The sequence below is a fragment of the Carassius gibelio genome, chromosome B16, assembly GCF_023724105.1.
Source record: "Carassius gibelio isolate Cgi1373 ecotype wild population from Czech Republic chromosome B16, carGib1.2-hapl.c, whole genome shotgun sequence".
NCBI lineage: Eukaryota > Metazoa > Chordata > Actinopteri > Cypriniformes > Cyprinidae > Carassius > Carassius gibelio.
In genome coordinates, this window is record NC_068411.1 from 19252834 (window position 1) to 19260384 (window position 7551).

Below are 7551 nucleotides of genomic sequence, written 5' to 3' on the forward strand. Positions count from 1 at the left end.
TAATAAAGCTTGTTTTTTAATTTTTATGCATGTATTTATTATTTTGTGAATTCCAGTAGGCATTTAGTAAAATATATAATTTAGAATATTTGCCCCTTAATTTCAGATCATTGGTGTGTTATCTATTTTAATGCTTATTTTGAAAATAAGGCAATTTCAGAGTTTTAGAAGAGGCTGTTTAAATGCGCTAACCAGCGCTAATTCAAAACCTAAAGGTCAATTTTCGGACTTTCGAAATGTTTATGTTTTTTTTGACCCCCTTTGATAAAAGGCTATCTTCTTTGTTTGTTACTTTAGTCTTTCAGATCACTCTCTAATGTTACATAAACAAAATTCGGTCAGGATCCTCTGATTGCCACAGATGTGAGAGTCCATGCTGCTGGGGTTTGACTTTCACCTCTAATAACCGACAGTCAGACAACACGTGCTGTGCTGTGTGTCCATGAGGCAGAGTGAGGGAAAAGCTTTTGCTGACTCGCAGGTCAGTGTGTGATCAAAGGGCTCTCTACCTAGACCCCCGGGTTGTAATGGATGAAATGTCTCTCAGATGCTGGGGGTCAGCACTAAAAAAGCAACAGACATAGTAGTTTGTTGGTGTATGTATATGAGGAGAACATGCTTTCCTGACCTCCTGAGGCCTGTGAGCCGTGCCTTTTTATTACATTTATCAGTGAAAGTTTTAAATAATGACATGTATTCAATAAACTGAATTAATGTAAGCAGTTGGAATGTGAAAGCACAATGAAAACTGCTTTATGCTGCAGCATTGCTTGTGTGCAGTGTGAAACAAAAATCAGAAACTGCTGTAAATATACATAATTTTACAGGGACTCACTTTATATTAAGTGGCCTTAACTACTATGTACTTATATTTTAATTAATGATTTAGTACAATTTACTTATTGTGTACATACATGTTTTTACATTGTACTTATATATTTTTTAAAAACTACACGTAATTACATCTGTATTTAATTTCTGTAATTACATAATTACACTGTTGACCCATACTTTACACCTTAACCCACCCCTTAAACTTACCCATACCTCCAGCCCTCTCCCTAACCTTACCCCATCCCACCTCAATAGCAGCAAAAGTGTTTTACAATACGATATGAACACAATAAGTACATTGTACTTATTTTTATGTAAATACAGTAGTTAAGGCCACCTAATATAAAGTGGGACCATTTAAGGTAGCAATTAGCAAAAGTAGCAAAAGTCTCGGCTAGAGAGTGTGCATTTAATAATGTGTCTGTGCTTTTGTAGCAAAACCCATGTGACCTTACTTTGACCTGTTTATGTTTTTTTTTTTTTGTTTTGTTAGTTTGATAAAGCTTATAATTAATCTTGAGACCCTGCATCCTCGTATGAGGACATTATACTTTAGTAAATATCTCTGAGACTGTACATGCCACAGGTTTAAGTCTGGATGTCCTGTACAGAGATACCAAATGTATAATGTTTCACCATGACCACTCCTCATTGGTCTTCAAATATGTCTGATATTCATGTAGTGACAATCTATGGAAATATGATAATATTTTGTAATAATCATTTAAATCTGACATATTTTTTAAACTGTGTGTCATAAATCAACATCTCAGCAAAATTATATGGCATTTCAAATCAAAATACAACTTTCTGTTATGCAACAGAATGTTGATTTAATTCATACATGTCCTCATATGAGGACACCGGGAATAAAAGCATGGTTATTACGCATTTTGGGAGACACAACAAATGAATAGATGAAAGAAATTATATTTCAGTATTCCTATGAAATATTATGTTATTATGAAAATCTTGTCAGTTATTACTCCCATTCTTCTTCTTCTATTTTTCATTACATGTTGCCCCAAAAACACATTTATATGAAAATTAGATTTAGTTTATACTGTAGATACATTATATATAATGAGAAAACCTGTATATGGACATTTTACACACATTTTGTTTAAAGAAAAATGGTCTATCAAATCATTCTGTTATATCATAGTTTTGAATTATCTTTATACAATGTTTTGTAAAAAGAAATTAAAAATAAAAATTATAATCAATTGTTTTTGCCTATGCATGTTCTTTCATGTCTTTTTGATTATTATTATAATTTGTATATAAATCTAAACTAGAGTAATGTAATGTAAACAATGTAATGACATGAAAAAAAATGAAAAATTCCCTAAAACTTTTTGCCTGGTTTCAAGAGGTTAAATCAAAGAAAATATAAAAATTAAATGCTAGCTTAAATGCTAACTACACATGAAGAAATATTAATTACCCATGAGCATGACCATTGACACCAGAGGACCGTGAACATGAAAATTAATTATGTTATTGAAATATTAATTTAAAATCTCAGGACATTTTTTTGACTGACCCAACTTTAAGTAAATTTCACAAATTATTTAAAAGAAAAGCTATTAACACTGGAATATAACATGACATTTTACAGTATGCCTTATACAGTAGTTTTATTCACAACTCTATTTTATTAGTGTACATTAAGTACATATTTAAGGTCCAATGAATGTGGCTGACAAGATATGTAGGAATCTCTGCTTTAAAGGACAATGTACAACCTTTATTCATTTTTGCATTTCCAGGGCGTACTCTTATGATACTGTGCTCGGTCAGGAACCTTTCACATCTGTCTAGCACTTCAGATCTCTTTGCAGCATTCAGGAAAGATACATCTGACACATGCATAGCCTGTATGATCTCATCTGTGAGTTCTAATGTAACGTATCAAACTGAAGGATAAAAAGTAGTACATCCAAAATGAGAGAATCTGAGGTGAATATCACCTCTAATGATTGCAGGTTAAATGGGGAGAGAAGATGAGTTTCCTCTTTCCGGCTAACTCGATTTACATGATGGTGTGTAGCCGTGCGGCCACATCACAGCTGGTAAAAGCTTTGATACCTGCTATCTATCTATCGTTTTATCTGTTGTTCTATATATTGTTATCATTCTAGCCATCATTCTGTCTACAGAGGAAAGAACAAGAGAACAATACAACCATAGATAGAGGGATAGATAAAGCACACACACTTGTCCTTTCATAACCTCTCTTTCACATTGTCTAACACACTTGTCTTGGCACAAAACCAATAACTTCACCTTCAGTTAGATTTTGTAAAGGGCCACTCCAGTAACTGCGATGGGCTCTGGACCATTAGAGCGATCAGAGTGATGATAGGGTGAAGCCACCGCATGTCTCCTACACTCTAAAAACGGCTGGGTTATTTTTTAACCCAAAATGCTGGGTTGAGTCTGTTGGGTCATTTTGTTGGGTTATTTAATTTCTTTTTAAACACTTTTGGGTAGTTTCAATTTACCAGGTGTTGGGTTAAACCTGCTGGGTTGCGTCGCTGGGTTGTTTCAGGCCAGCGCTGGGTTATTTAACGCGCCTTGAAGATGTTTAAATCGCTCCCCAACTGTCACTTTGGAAGAACAACGGGGCAAAGCCACGGCTTTCAACTGTTTTAAGGTAAGTTTATTTAATGTTTTCAATAATAATTATTTTAAATTGGCAGAATTATAACTTTTTTTTTTGCAGCAACAATACTGTTAAACGTCTACAGGCCAACATTATTTACGTTAAATGATTAACTGTTTACCTCAAACGGCCAACCTACGTTACGCGACTCGCATAATCGTGTTAAGGTATCTGAGACGACAGATTAATAAAGTTTTATTAAGTTTCAGACAGTGACTGATGGCTGAAATATGCGAATACCTGTGGAAATAGAGGAAAAAGTAGTTTCTGACATTGAAAAGCGAATTTGATATTTAAGTGAGTCAAATGAGTTCAAAAAGTGAATACGACTTTCTGCTCTAATGTAAACGCCTGCAGTTGTCCATATCGACATTTAAATCATACAAATTACGTACAATATAGTCGGACCGCAGGTCTAAAAGAACCGACGACCCAGTTCAAGTAAACCGGTTCAGTAATTCTCGAACAAAGTGATTCCCGGAAAAGAATCGACGTCTCAGGGCATTTCAAAGTTCGCGCACGCACAGCGAGTGACGCTGGCCGCGTTAGTGAAGTGATTTGATGCTTTTGTGGTTTATAAAGTCTTTTTACATACAAATTATAATTCAAAATGTGTTTTTTTCCTGTCAGAAAAGCGCATGGATACATTTGTGAGAGAAAAACTCGTCGAGTGCAGTCTTATTGAGGCGTCTAACGGTAAGTTCGTGTTTATTATACATTTTACATAATTGTTTGTCTGTGATAATCAACTAACGTTAACCCTCACGTAACTTAAACGCAGATATATTTTTATTTCGTGCTATAGTTAAAGCTGCACCAGAATGTACCTAATTTATGAGCGTAAACATCATATATTAATTTTCCAGATCGTGTTTTTGACTTGTCCTTATCACTTTGGTACATCTATAAGTTTTTATATATGGACTGTTTTACCTACGTGACTTGTCATAGAAATGTCTGTGTGCGCGCATGCAGTGTGATCTCCCTTATCTGTGCCAGTGACTGTGTGTGTTTGATATAGCCAGCATATTAACATAAAACTGTGATTTATAATGAACATCCCATTGATTAGACTGTTTGAAAGCACACCTTTCAGCCAATCACTATATCATATTCTGCTTCTGTAGACCAACTCATAGGTGAATTTAACTCATAATCATGATGGGTCAATTTCATGATTAACTTCACACAGTTAATTGAACTGAATCACTGTTATTAAAACAATTTGTATTTTTTATTTTTTTTAAACTTTATTTTAAAGGTTGGAACAAACATGGAATTCCTTAACTGAGCAGAGTCCACAAAACCCCATCCAATTGTTGTGGCGATTTAAAAATGCCAGCAGATCTCTCAGGCATTGATCATAATCAATGGACAGGTAAGGATATTCTGCACTATTTTCAAAAGGAATTGCAAATTGTATATTTAATTGTATTTTTCCACATGTGGACATATACATTGTGAAATAGTCCAAACTCAATTGAAAAGCATTTGTATTTCAGATGCCTTACACAGAAAGCTGTCAATTTGTGTCAAGGGTGGGACTATACTATGGGGCGTGTTTGTATTGGGAGATATTTTGTAGTTTTTACCCCAAATCTCTCACTGTTTGCAATCTGATGCACGTCAGCTAACAACATTGCAGTTCTACTCTTATTTACCTAGCTGCAGCTTACCCTATATTTTATTCCTCCGGTGAAAAGCATTTGGTTAATGGTGAATATTGACCAATAGTACCATGTGGCTCTAACGGTTAGCAGGGGATAGTAGCTGCATTTGGGGTAAAAATGACAGAATTATTTATTGTGTGAGGTGCCAAGAATATAGGGAGATCCGGGTTGCACTGTCTGTTCTTTATCACACATCTCTCGGAGCGGCAGCTGCCTTTAGTAGTGCCTTAACCTCCATTGTTCAAAGCATTTTGCACAGTTGTCTTTGAGTGACGTCACCTCCCAATACAAACACTCTCCATAGTATGGTCCCACCTCTGACAAAAATTGACAGTTTTCAATGTGAGTCATTGGAAATTCAGATGCTAAAGATTCCATTTGAGTTTTGGCAGGTAACATGTGCGACACAGTGAAAAAACAGACATGGTAATTCATAAAACCTCATGTACTTGTTCTTATGTTGCATCTATGCTAACATTAGTCTGTTTCTCTCTTATTCCAAGGTCACCGTAGCCACCCGTATCTCCTCTACCTCGACCTCTACATCCCTGAAAGACCGCGGAGACCAGGACAACTAGAGCCCCAGATACAGATCCCTTGTCTCAGAGGAGCACCAGGACAAGACCACAGGAAACAGATGATTCTTCTGCACAATCTGACTTTGCTGCAGCCTGGAATTGAACAACTGGTTTCGTCTGGTCAGAGGAGAACTGACCCCCAACTGAGCCTGGTTTCTCCCAAGGATTTTTCTCCATTCTGTCACCGATGGAGTTTTGGTTCCTTGTTTTTCTTTAGTTGGGGACAATTAATATCAAGCGATATCATCCACTTGATTGCACAGAGGGACGATACATCACTGAATCAATGACGAATTGACTTTAACTGAAAACTGAGTGTTTACTTTTGTCCCTTTGCATTATTACACACTATTTTCCTATTTAATACTGTAAAGCTGCTATGATGCAGTATTTGATCAATATGACAGGCTTATTACTCATAATACATGGAAAATACAGCTACAAACTGACTTTGTTTTTTCATTTGAAATTTGGCAGTCACTGTGCATTCATGAAAACTGAAACCGTAATTTTTGTTCAGTGTTTTTGAAACAGTGTTTTTGTTCAAGATTTGCAATTATGTTTGGATTGTCACAATTTGTCACATGTGGAAAACGCAATTGAAAATATAATTAGCAATTTCTTTTGAAAATGGTCCTTCCATAGCTCTATAACGGAGTACACTGCTCTCAGGTGTAGATCTTTGCTTCAGAGCTTAAGTGTTTGACAATAGTTCACCCAAAAATGAAAATTGTCACTAATTATTCACCCTGGTCTGAAAGCTCTCGAATATCAACGAAAATATCTTAACTTGTGTTCTGAAGATGAACGAAGGGCTTACGGGTTTGTAACGACATGAAGTTGAGTGATAAATTACAGAATTTTCATTTTTGGGTGAACTATATGTTGAACTACCCTAAGCAGTGCACATCTACCTACGTAGGAGTCTTTATATACTTGATATAAATTTAAGGATTAATTAATTTAAAGAATGTTAATTGTCAATGTCATTTCACTGTGTATTTAAATAGCTAAAAATCTCAAAATGTAATAGTTAAACAGCTAGACACAGGTCATTCAGAAATAATTTTCTTATTTATTGCAACTGTATTTCTGTGATTTTTTATTTATTTATTTTGCATTTGCTGGAAACAAAAAAAGGGAAAATTCCATGTTGTTTGTCATTGGTACAAATTTTTTAATGTCAGATGGCATTAAAAATATTTTTTAACAGTCTAAATAACCTGTATTCTTCATTATTTATTAATCCATGATTGCTTTGTTAAGCAAAAGTGAAATTATGAGAATAACCCAGCAAGAATAACCCAGAATCATAAAAAAGCAAACCCACAAATGGTAAAAATGACTCTATCTTGGGTTTTCTCAATAACCCAGCATGCTGGGTTAAAATGTGTAAACCAGCATGCTGGGTTACTTTAACCCAGCATGTGTTCTGTCCAATATTTACCCAGTGCTGGGTTGCCAATTGGGTTATTTTTAACCCAGCCATTTTTAGAGTGTATGAAAAACTGTCATATAGCGACTCGCGCACTTGCTCCTATATATTATAAATGAATGCTTAATAATTCATCGGGAGTTTTGTTTCCGAGCGAAAAGGCGGAAAAGAGGCTCTATTAAATATGAAGATACGGTAATGAGGGTTAGGTGTCGTGTTGCCGTGGTAACACGGGATCGCTGGGGATAGAATCTCTGTGATGTTGTCGGGCGCGCGCTCTCGCAGGACAGGCTGTTTGACTGGCGAGTGCGCGCGGAGGCGTGCAGCTCTTGGCCCGGCCACAGGAAATACTCCCGTCTCCACTCT

The 7551-nt window shown here is 35.8% G+C and overlaps 1 long non-coding RNA gene across 1 annotated transcript; it reads left to right on the forward strand.

The window, feature by feature from the left end:
• The first annotated feature begins 3225 nt into the window (after window positions 1-3225).
• On the forward strand, window positions 3226-7247 carry LOC127974496 (uncharacterized). Its single transcript, XR_008157300.1, has 3 exons — window positions 3226-4198; window positions 4764-4880; window positions 5676-7247. It is a non-coding gene; the product is annotated as an uncharacterized LOC127974496 (long non-coding RNA).
• Window positions 7248-7551: the final 304 nt, after the last annotated feature.